The 9110-nt window shown below is 38.2% G+C and overlaps 1 pseudogene; it reads left to right on the top strand.

Moving 5' to 3' along the window:
- Positions 1–4840: 4840 nt before the first annotated feature.
- LOC102838527 lies at positions 4841–5236 on the top strand (annotated as a pseudogene).
- Positions 5237–9110: the final 3874 nt, after the last annotated feature.

Genomic DNA, 9110 nt, shown 5'->3' with positions numbered 1-9110 from the left:
GCCTTCTGAACTTTGTCCTTAGGTCAATACTGACCTTTTGATTTCATATGCTTGATGGTTCTAAGAAGTGTGCTCCTCCCTGGTATTATTATTCCCTTATAAACCTGCTATTTGACTGAAATTGAACCATGGGGGTAAGTTTCATTTCCAGACATGAGAGGTGACTAGGGGCTATAGTTTCAGAAGATTTAGATTTATGGGGACTTCAGTCTCTCTACACCTTCAGTCCACTACTCATCTGTCAGTTTGTTGTAGTGTGGTGGCTTATGAGTTGCTGTGATTCTGGAAGCTATGCTACATGTATTTTAAATACCAGCAAGGCCACCCATGATGGACAGGTTTCAGAAGACCAATTATTCATTTCAAATACCCTCTTTAGACACATAAGAGATGATTATACATATGGACCTCACCAGATGGAATACACAGAAATCAAATTGACTTCATCTGTGGTAAGAGACAGTGGAAAAGCTCCATATCATCAGGCAAAACAAGGCCAGGGAAAGATTGTGGAACAGACCATCAATTACTGATATGCAAATTCAGACTGAAGCTAAAGAAAATAAAAACAAGTCCATGAGAGCCAAAATATGACCTTGAATATATCCTACCTGAATTTAGAGATCATCTGAAGAACAGATTTAATGCATTACACACTAAAGACTGAAGACCAGAAGAGTTGCAAATTGGGCTGTTAATCTCAAGGTTGGCAGTTCAAAACTACCAGCTGTTCCATGAGAGAAAGATGAGGCTTTCTGCTCCTGTAAAGATTTACAGCCTCGGAACCCTGTGCAGGGTCACTGTGAGTCGGAACAACAACAAACTGTGAGGCTACTCATACTTTGGATATATTGTCAGGAGGAACCAGTCACTGAGAGGGATATCATGTTTAGTAAGTTGGAGGGTAAGAGAAAAAGAGGACGACCCCAGCGAGATGGATTGACAAAAAGAATAAAGTACAGCCATAAATAATATAATAAATTAAAATAAAATTAGTGGAGAAAAACAAACAAAAAAACAACAAGAAGAAAAATGAAAGGAAGCAAAAGGAAAGGATAATAAAAACAAGGAAAGAGAAAAAAAGAAAAGAGAACAGTAAATAAATAAATTAGCAAAGAAATATAAAAAGAAGAAAAGTAAAAACAGGAGTTAAAAAAAAAAAGCAGAGAAAGAAAAATCAAGGGAACAGAAAGAAAAGGGGAATACTGGGGTCAGATGCATGTACCTGGTATGAGACAGAGCCCTCTGCTTGCCAAGAGGGTCACAGGAGTGTAGGACACTGGGTCTAGACAGAGTTTCTGCCAGCATAGAAGATTATTGGATTCAGGAAACCTGAAGTTGGAAGGAATTTTTGCTGGCTCAGAGAGTGTCTGGTTAGAATTCCTGATCCCCAAAGAAAATATAAGTGCTTACTGTCCCAGAAGGCAACAGGTGGCAAGGTTCCTGGTTCCAGAAAAACTTCTTGTCAGCACAGAGGGTGACTGGCATCAGGGAACCTGGTTACAGAAGGAATATCTGCATAACTAGAAGTAGCTAGGGGCAGAGTACAGTTTGGCCATTCCATCTGTCTCCTCACTACCACTTACATTCAGCTTCTTCCCCTAGTTGGTATTCAGTCCACTTCTTCACTTCCTTTCCTCTGAAGCCCAGGGGACCAGGATCATCATCCATATCAGTTTCATTTAGTCTTCTGTGTCTTTGTTGTAGAGGGTCTGGGTAGTCCACCATCTTGCTGGAAGTCCCACAAGATATCATTTTCTTGAACTATCATAATATTTTTCTTGTGTGGAAAAGGTAAAAATATGTATTATAATTTCATTGTTGTTGCTGTTGTTAAGTGCCATGGAGTCGGTTTTGACTCATAGTCATGCTGTATAGGGTTTCTGAGGTTTTCAAAATCTTTGTGGGAGCAGAAAGCTTAATTTTTTTCTCCTGTGGAGCAGCTGGTTGGCTCAAATCATTGACCTTGTGGCTTGAAGTCCAGTGCTCATCCTATGGAACCACCATGCTTCCCATTATAATTTCATCAATGAATAAAACCTTCTAAATAATGCATGGTTAAAATTTATTTTCTTGAGGTGACCAACACATACTTATATATTCTGTTTGAAATTTTTATGAAATGGATGGCAAACACTTTCCAAAGAAGATACATTTTTTTCAGGCCCACACATAATTAATAAAGCAAGACTCATAATATTTTCAAATCCTCCCACCTAGTAACTTACAAGGAAAGATTCTCCTAAATTTATTTTCATTTGAATGACACAAGGACATGCTTTTCAGTGTTAAGTTTTGAATATTATTGTTGTCTTCTTATGGATTCCAACTCATGGTAATCCTATGTGTACAGAGTAATACTGCTCCATAGGATTTTCAAGGCTCTGACATTTTGGAAACAGATCACCAAGACTGTCTTCCAAGATGCCACTGGGTGACTTTGAACCAACTTTTCATTTAATAGATCGGTGCTTAACTTGTGTCACCTAGGTACTCCTTTTGAATGAGTATGAACTAGGAACTTGTGTATTGGATTAAACAATGATGGCAACTCATTTATATTTTTGAGATAGGACTTCATATAGTATTGAGAAATCTTGGATTATGTGAGCAGGGAACCCAGTTTTGGAGAGACAGTCACAGAGCAGTGTGGTTAAGAAAGTGTGTTAGGAAATCTTCGTTCACATCTTGCCTTTCTTACACTTTTCATTTGGATGAATTTAAGTAGCAAGGTACATGGCTTCCATCATAGAGCGATATCATGGAATCTGCTGAGGGGTAGAGATGGTCTGGACTGGGAAGATGTCCAAATCAAAATGGACCATTTGCTGGAATGAAAATTGCTTGGCACATAGGAAATGTCAATGTCTGTTTTATCAGTTTCTTCCCCTGCCCACCTGATATGCTTGTGGATGACAGATCATGTGCTCTATTTCATTTATTTAAAAATTATGTACATTTTATATAATAATTTATTATTGTTTGGTAAGTGATGTCAAGTCAGTTCTGACTAATAGCGACCCTGTACAGGGTTTCTGAGGAGTGACTGGTGAGTTTGAACTGCCAAACTGTCGGTTCAAACCAACTTTGTGTCTAGTGCTTAATAATTTCACTTTATATAATGCCTTTATTACAGCCTATAAAATACTTTATTTCTGCTGAATTTAGCTTAATCCTATAAAATATGATGATAAGGAGGTAGTACTATCTCATGAGTCTCATTTTTCAGATGGGAATCCAAAGTAAAAAAAAGTGTAACCGAATTTATCAGAATTACATAATCCATAGAAGAGGAAAATTTTAAAATTAAAATTTTCAAGATTTAGAACTTGTATTTGAATAGGAAAACACAAATTGGTATCATGAAACAGTTGTATGTAATCGATTCTATAAAGAGGATACTTAACACATTGCTTTGAAAAGCAAAGTATTTTGTTTTGTTTTGTTTTTTTTCATTTAATTTTTATGTTAATAATATAACAAAGTTCTTTTTTATATATACACTTAACAGCATTTGAATTTATTTCTAGAATACTGGCAGGAAAAGCAAACAACTTACTTTGGAGTGATGGAAAAGTCATCAAAGTGTCATGCTAAAGTGACACTTTATGCCAAGTTAATGTTTAACTTTGCTTATGATACACTTTGGATATTTTTTGAGAGCTTTGATATTGCTGTAGTTTCCATGTATTTTATGTTACAGATATCACACTATTTTTTGTGTAAGTTTCTGTTCTCTAATCATATATAAATTGCCACTTTGTGTTTCACATTTTTATTATATAAATTTCTCATTTTGGGCCATAGATGTTTATTGCTTGAAATGTGCAGGACAGAGCAAAATATTCTTGCTGTTAATACATATCTGTTAGATTGAAAACTATCTCTATAGTGGCCTGACTTTCCTGGTCCGTTATTCAAAGATCTTTTTACCTGTATCTTATATCTGCAGAAGTATGGGAGGGGGGTATTCCGCTTTTATTCTATCTTCATTTGAAGTATCGAAATGAATGGCAGATGATCTTATCAAATCATCTTTAAGAATTTAGGGATTGTATCATAAGAGAATCTTTCAATCATCCACCTCGATTCATCTATTTATGCCATAACCCTGTATTTATTTTATTAATGTATGCCATTTCAGACTTTCAAGGTATAGGAAGACTCTTACAAAAGAAACTTTTACATTCTTTAAACAATGTAGCATTTAAGAAATAAACAATATACTGTTTTGGGCCCACAAGCAGGCACTTTGTCCTCTCAAGGTCCCCAGTGAACTGCAGCTCATTAAATCCAGATACACATGAACATCAGACACCCTCTTTAATAAGAAAAGGGGTCACCACAGAAAGAAACACAGACTGTCAGTTGGATTCATCTCCCACCAGACACCTACTTTAATGAGCATGTTCTTGCTTCTCAGGGCAATCCTCATGCTCTCACTTTGCTCTCAGCAAGAACACCTGGGATTCTTCAACCTTGCCATGTGTTGAGAATAGCCCGAAAATAGGCTTGCACAGACTTCCAAGATAGATTGCTAGATTTTGTGAGTCACCTCTGAAACCTAAAGCTCTCTGTTCTTTGAGATATTTGTTTACATCGTTAGAATGAAGAATTTTAGCAAAGCTCACCACCATTATTTGTGACTAATCTAAGCAGATATAAAAGCAAGCGTTTTCTCCTTCAAGTGCATGCACACACAAAAGACAAATAAAACCTTGGGTTGGGGAATCCTTTCATAATTACTCAACAAAATTCTTGTAAATAGGGTGTCTAGGGGGCAGGTCCATGAGCTTTAGTCCATGTGGGCACAAGCGCTGTTCCTTAGCATGAGGTCAATATGTTGGAGCTGCAGCAGCTCCGCATACAGGAGGCAGTTGGCACCATGATGAAAAGTCTGCAGAGAGAGAACATCTGAATCTATAGGGTATTGTGTTTTGGTGCAGTGTCAGCTGTTGTCAGGACAGCCAGGCACCCATTGAATGCTGCCATGCACCACTGCCTCAAACCCAGGCCCTGGTGTACAGTGAGTGGAGAAGTTGCAGGACCCTCAGTCCTAGTTACCATGCAGTGCAGTGGCAAAGAGAAGACTCAGTGGATGCAGGGACGAAGGAGCTGCAGGTGAAGCAGCAGCTGGAGAGCTGTGGCCAAGTGTGTGGATGACCACATGCATCTCATCCCATCCATGACCAAGAAGATGGAAGAGTCTGTCTCATCCAGTGGCCATTGGGGATAAGGGTAGGAATCAACATAAAATGAAGAAAGAAAATTTGGATTTTTAAAAGTGACGTTTATGATAGAAAAAATTCAGAAGGGCTGGAAATTTAAGGAATATGTCTACTGGCTGTGGATACAGGTTCTTTTATAAGTTTTAAACCACAGCAGGTAACGTGGGAAAACCTGGTACTAAAATCTGGGTCCGAGGTAGCTCAAGAGAGTTATTTCAAGCCTAAATTGTATGTGGCAAGCAATAGCTATCCCCCTTGCTGTACCAAACCAGAGCCCTCAAAAGCACCAAATTATCCATGGCACTCAGGTAACCAACAGACTAGCAGATTCCTCCAAGCTGCCTATGATCTGGTAGAGTTTGAGGAGGGGTATTTCTGCTTCTTTCCCATCTTCAATTTACAAAAAATATAACCACCCCATTTTCCTTAAGCTGTAAAACAAAATCCCTGAGCTCACTAATTTAAAGATGGAAAAAACCAGATGTCTGTGTGTTTGTTTTGCTTGGTTTGATTTACAAGTGCCTGAAATTGACGTTAGGAGACAGGCAAGTGTGGGTAAGAACTTTGAAAGTCTCTTTGTCCATCATCTGTTGTCAACCTATACTTTTCTTGAAATTCTCACAAGTTGCATTTTTCAAGATGGAGACATGAGAGACAATGCCATACTGGGAATGGGAAGCAGGGCCTTCCTTCTCACTCACAGTTGTGGTAGTCATGAGGCTGTGTGCCGTACAGTGACAAGACAGTATTGCTGTGACACTTTTTCCCTTGAAGGAAAAAGAGGTTTTGATTGTGGTATATACCAGTATTGGATGCTTAATTATAAAGTTGAACTTGATTTGGGAAAATTTAGTTTTTCATAGACCAGAATGAAATGAAAGCCTAAACCCAATATTGCTTACATATTCTTGTTAGTTACCATCAAGTGGACTCCAACCCATAGCAACTCTATACAGGGTTTCTGAGGCTGTAAATCTTTACGGGAGCAGAAAGCCTCATCTTTCTCCCACGGAGTGGCTGGTAGTTTCGAACTGCTGACCTTAAGATTCGCAGCCTGATTCGTAACCATTACACTATCAGAGTTCCTTAGCCAATGATTTAAAATAACCTTAGCAATGTTGTTCTTAAATGCCTACAAGTCAGTTCTGACTCATAGAGACCCTGTAGAGGGTTTCTGAGGAGCAGCTGGTGAGTTTGAACCACTGACCTGTGGTTCAAACCGACTTTGCGGTCCAGTGCATTATCCTGCAGCACCACACCAGGTCTCCTTAGCAATATTAACTCTCACGAACTTTAAGAGTACCAAACATTATTGTCACCTTTAGTTTGTAAATGTAAAAACATTGAAACTCAAATATGCGAAGCCAGTTGTCCATTGAGTGCATTGTGTGCGCTAGAACTGAGTTAAAAGGCAGATCACCTGATTCTGATCACATGCAATATCTTCCACCTATCTTAATTTCTACCCAAAGTTATTGCTTTTTAGACTAGGCAACATTATAATTTTAGAAACTTCTAAAGAGTCTACAAAGTCATTTGAACTGACAGTGGTTCACAATAGAAATATGGTAATAATGATTTGGTTTTGTAAGCTCCAAAACAGTGCAAGTTTAGAAAGAAATTTTATTACCTAGGACTAAATTCTAAGTAATAACTGGAAGAGGAGTTATTTTTTATAGAAAGTAATTTATAGGTAGGATGTTGTTGTTGTTATCAAGTGGCATCAATTTGGTTCTGACTCATAGCAACCTGTGTAGGATTTCTGAGGAGTTGTTGCTGGGTTTGAATTGCCAACCTTGTGGTTAGGATACCAGTGCTTATCCTACAGCACCACAACAGGACTCCTAAGAAATTAGCCTTTTCCTAAAGTTTGAAAGGGTTCAAGGGACAGTGATTGGGTTGGTACTGAGATCTCTGAGGAGACTGGGCTGAAACTTCTTGAGTGCCTACAGCTAATATTTTCTATATTACTATGTAACAGTCCTCGTGTGGTGATATAGTATAAGCACTGGTCTGCTAATCAAAAGATCGGTGGTTCAAACCCACCAGCTGCTCCTTGGAAACCCTATACAGGTTCTCTGTGAGTTGGAACTGATTTGATGCCACTTAACAACAACATTAACACAATGTGGTGGTGGTTGCTGTGTGCCACCAAGTCGGCTCTGACTCACAGTGATACTGTATATGTAAATCTGTACAGGAGCAGAAAGCCTCCTCGTTCTCCTATGGAACAGCTGGTAGATTTGAACTGCTGACCTTGAGGTTAGCAGTCCAGCTCCATAATTCAGTACATTTTCAGGGCTCCTTAACAACAATGTATCAGTTGCTTTATCTTTTTTCATCCTAGTAGAAAATGAGACTCTCCATTTCTCACAGTTAGCAAACAGAAAACTGGAATTCGAACCAGTATATTACAAGGCTTCTTATAAGAACTAATTTCTTCTCATCAATGTTAATCACAGGGGAGCTTGTTTAGTGATGGAAAGTGAAATGACAGTTCTTTACATCTATTCTTTTTAATCCTAGAGATATTGTTGTTACCGGAATGAGTCACAATCATTTTCAGTGTCTCTGTAATATAGGTTCTGGACCGTACCTTTGGTGTCATGGTTAAGTGTCAGTTCCCACTCATAAGGACCCTGTACAAAGTTTCCAAAGCTGTAAATGTTTTCAGGAGCAAAAAGTCTAATCTACCTTCTGTGGTGGGCTCCAACCACCAACCTTGTGGTATAGTCCCATGCTTATTATACAGTGTCACCATGTTCCCAGGACCACAGCCTAGATCTGTTCAATGAGAACTATTCAAGTACCTATTTTTAAATCTATGGGTGTAGGGTCAGGAAGTCACATTTTTATTTAAACCATGATTTTGATGTGGACGGTTTGTGGCCACATTGAAGAGAAGTACTAATCTATAGTAGGTACTTTCAAACATTTATTATTATTATTATTATTATTTTAAGCCATTACTCAGTGTTAAAAAGCATGTTATATGGTGGTCCATTATTCACACCCACCACTTGTTTGTCAGTTAATTATACTGTGGTGGCTTGTGTGTTGCTGTGATTCTGGAAGCTATGCCACGGTATTTTAAATACCAGCAGGGTCACTCATGGTGGACAGCTTTCAGCTGAGCTTCTAAAGGAAGACAGACTAGGAAGAAGGAGAGACAGACTACTTTGAATATTTAGTCACTGAACACCTTATGGATAACAGTGGAAAACTGCCAGTACTAGAATATTGAATATAGAAACATGATGAAGAGCACCAGCATATTGTCCAATATGGTGCCAGAAAATGAGCCCATCAGCTTGGAAGACACTCAAAATATGCCTGAGTAAGACCTGCTACCTCAAAGTAGAATTGACCATGATGAGGCAAATAGAGGAAAGTCTTCGGGACCTTTATTTGCTGATGGGGCACAACTCAAAATGAAGAGAAACAGCTGTAAACATCCATTAAAAATTGGAACATGGAATGTACGAAGTATGAATCTAGGAAAATAGGAAGTTGTAAAAAATGAAATGGAATGCATTAACATTGATATCCTAGGCATTAGGGAGTTGAAATAGACTGGTATTAGCCATTTTGAATTTGACAATCACATGGGTTACTATTCTGGGAATGACAAATGAGAAGAAATGGCATCACATTCATCATGCAAAAGAATAGGATATGTTTTAAAGTACAGTGCTATCTGTGATAGGATAATATCCATATGTCTGTAAGGAAGACCAGTTAATACCACTATTATTCAAATTTATGACCAACCACTAAAGCCAGTGATGATGAAATTGAAGAATTATACCAACTTCTTCAGTCTAAAATTGATCAAGCAAGATGTACTGACAATTACTAGTGATTGGAATGCAAAAGTTGGAA

The sequence above is a fragment of the Chrysochloris asiatica genome, unplaced genomic scaffold, assembly GCF_000296735.1.
Source record: "Chrysochloris asiatica unplaced genomic scaffold, ChrAsi1.0 scaffold00233, whole genome shotgun sequence".
Taxonomy (NCBI): domain Eukaryota; kingdom Metazoa; phylum Chordata; class Mammalia; order Afrosoricida; family Chrysochloridae; genus Chrysochloris; species Chrysochloris asiatica.
The sequence above is the reverse complement of the archived record's forward strand: the minus strand, read 5'-3'. Positions and strand labels throughout refer to the sequence as shown.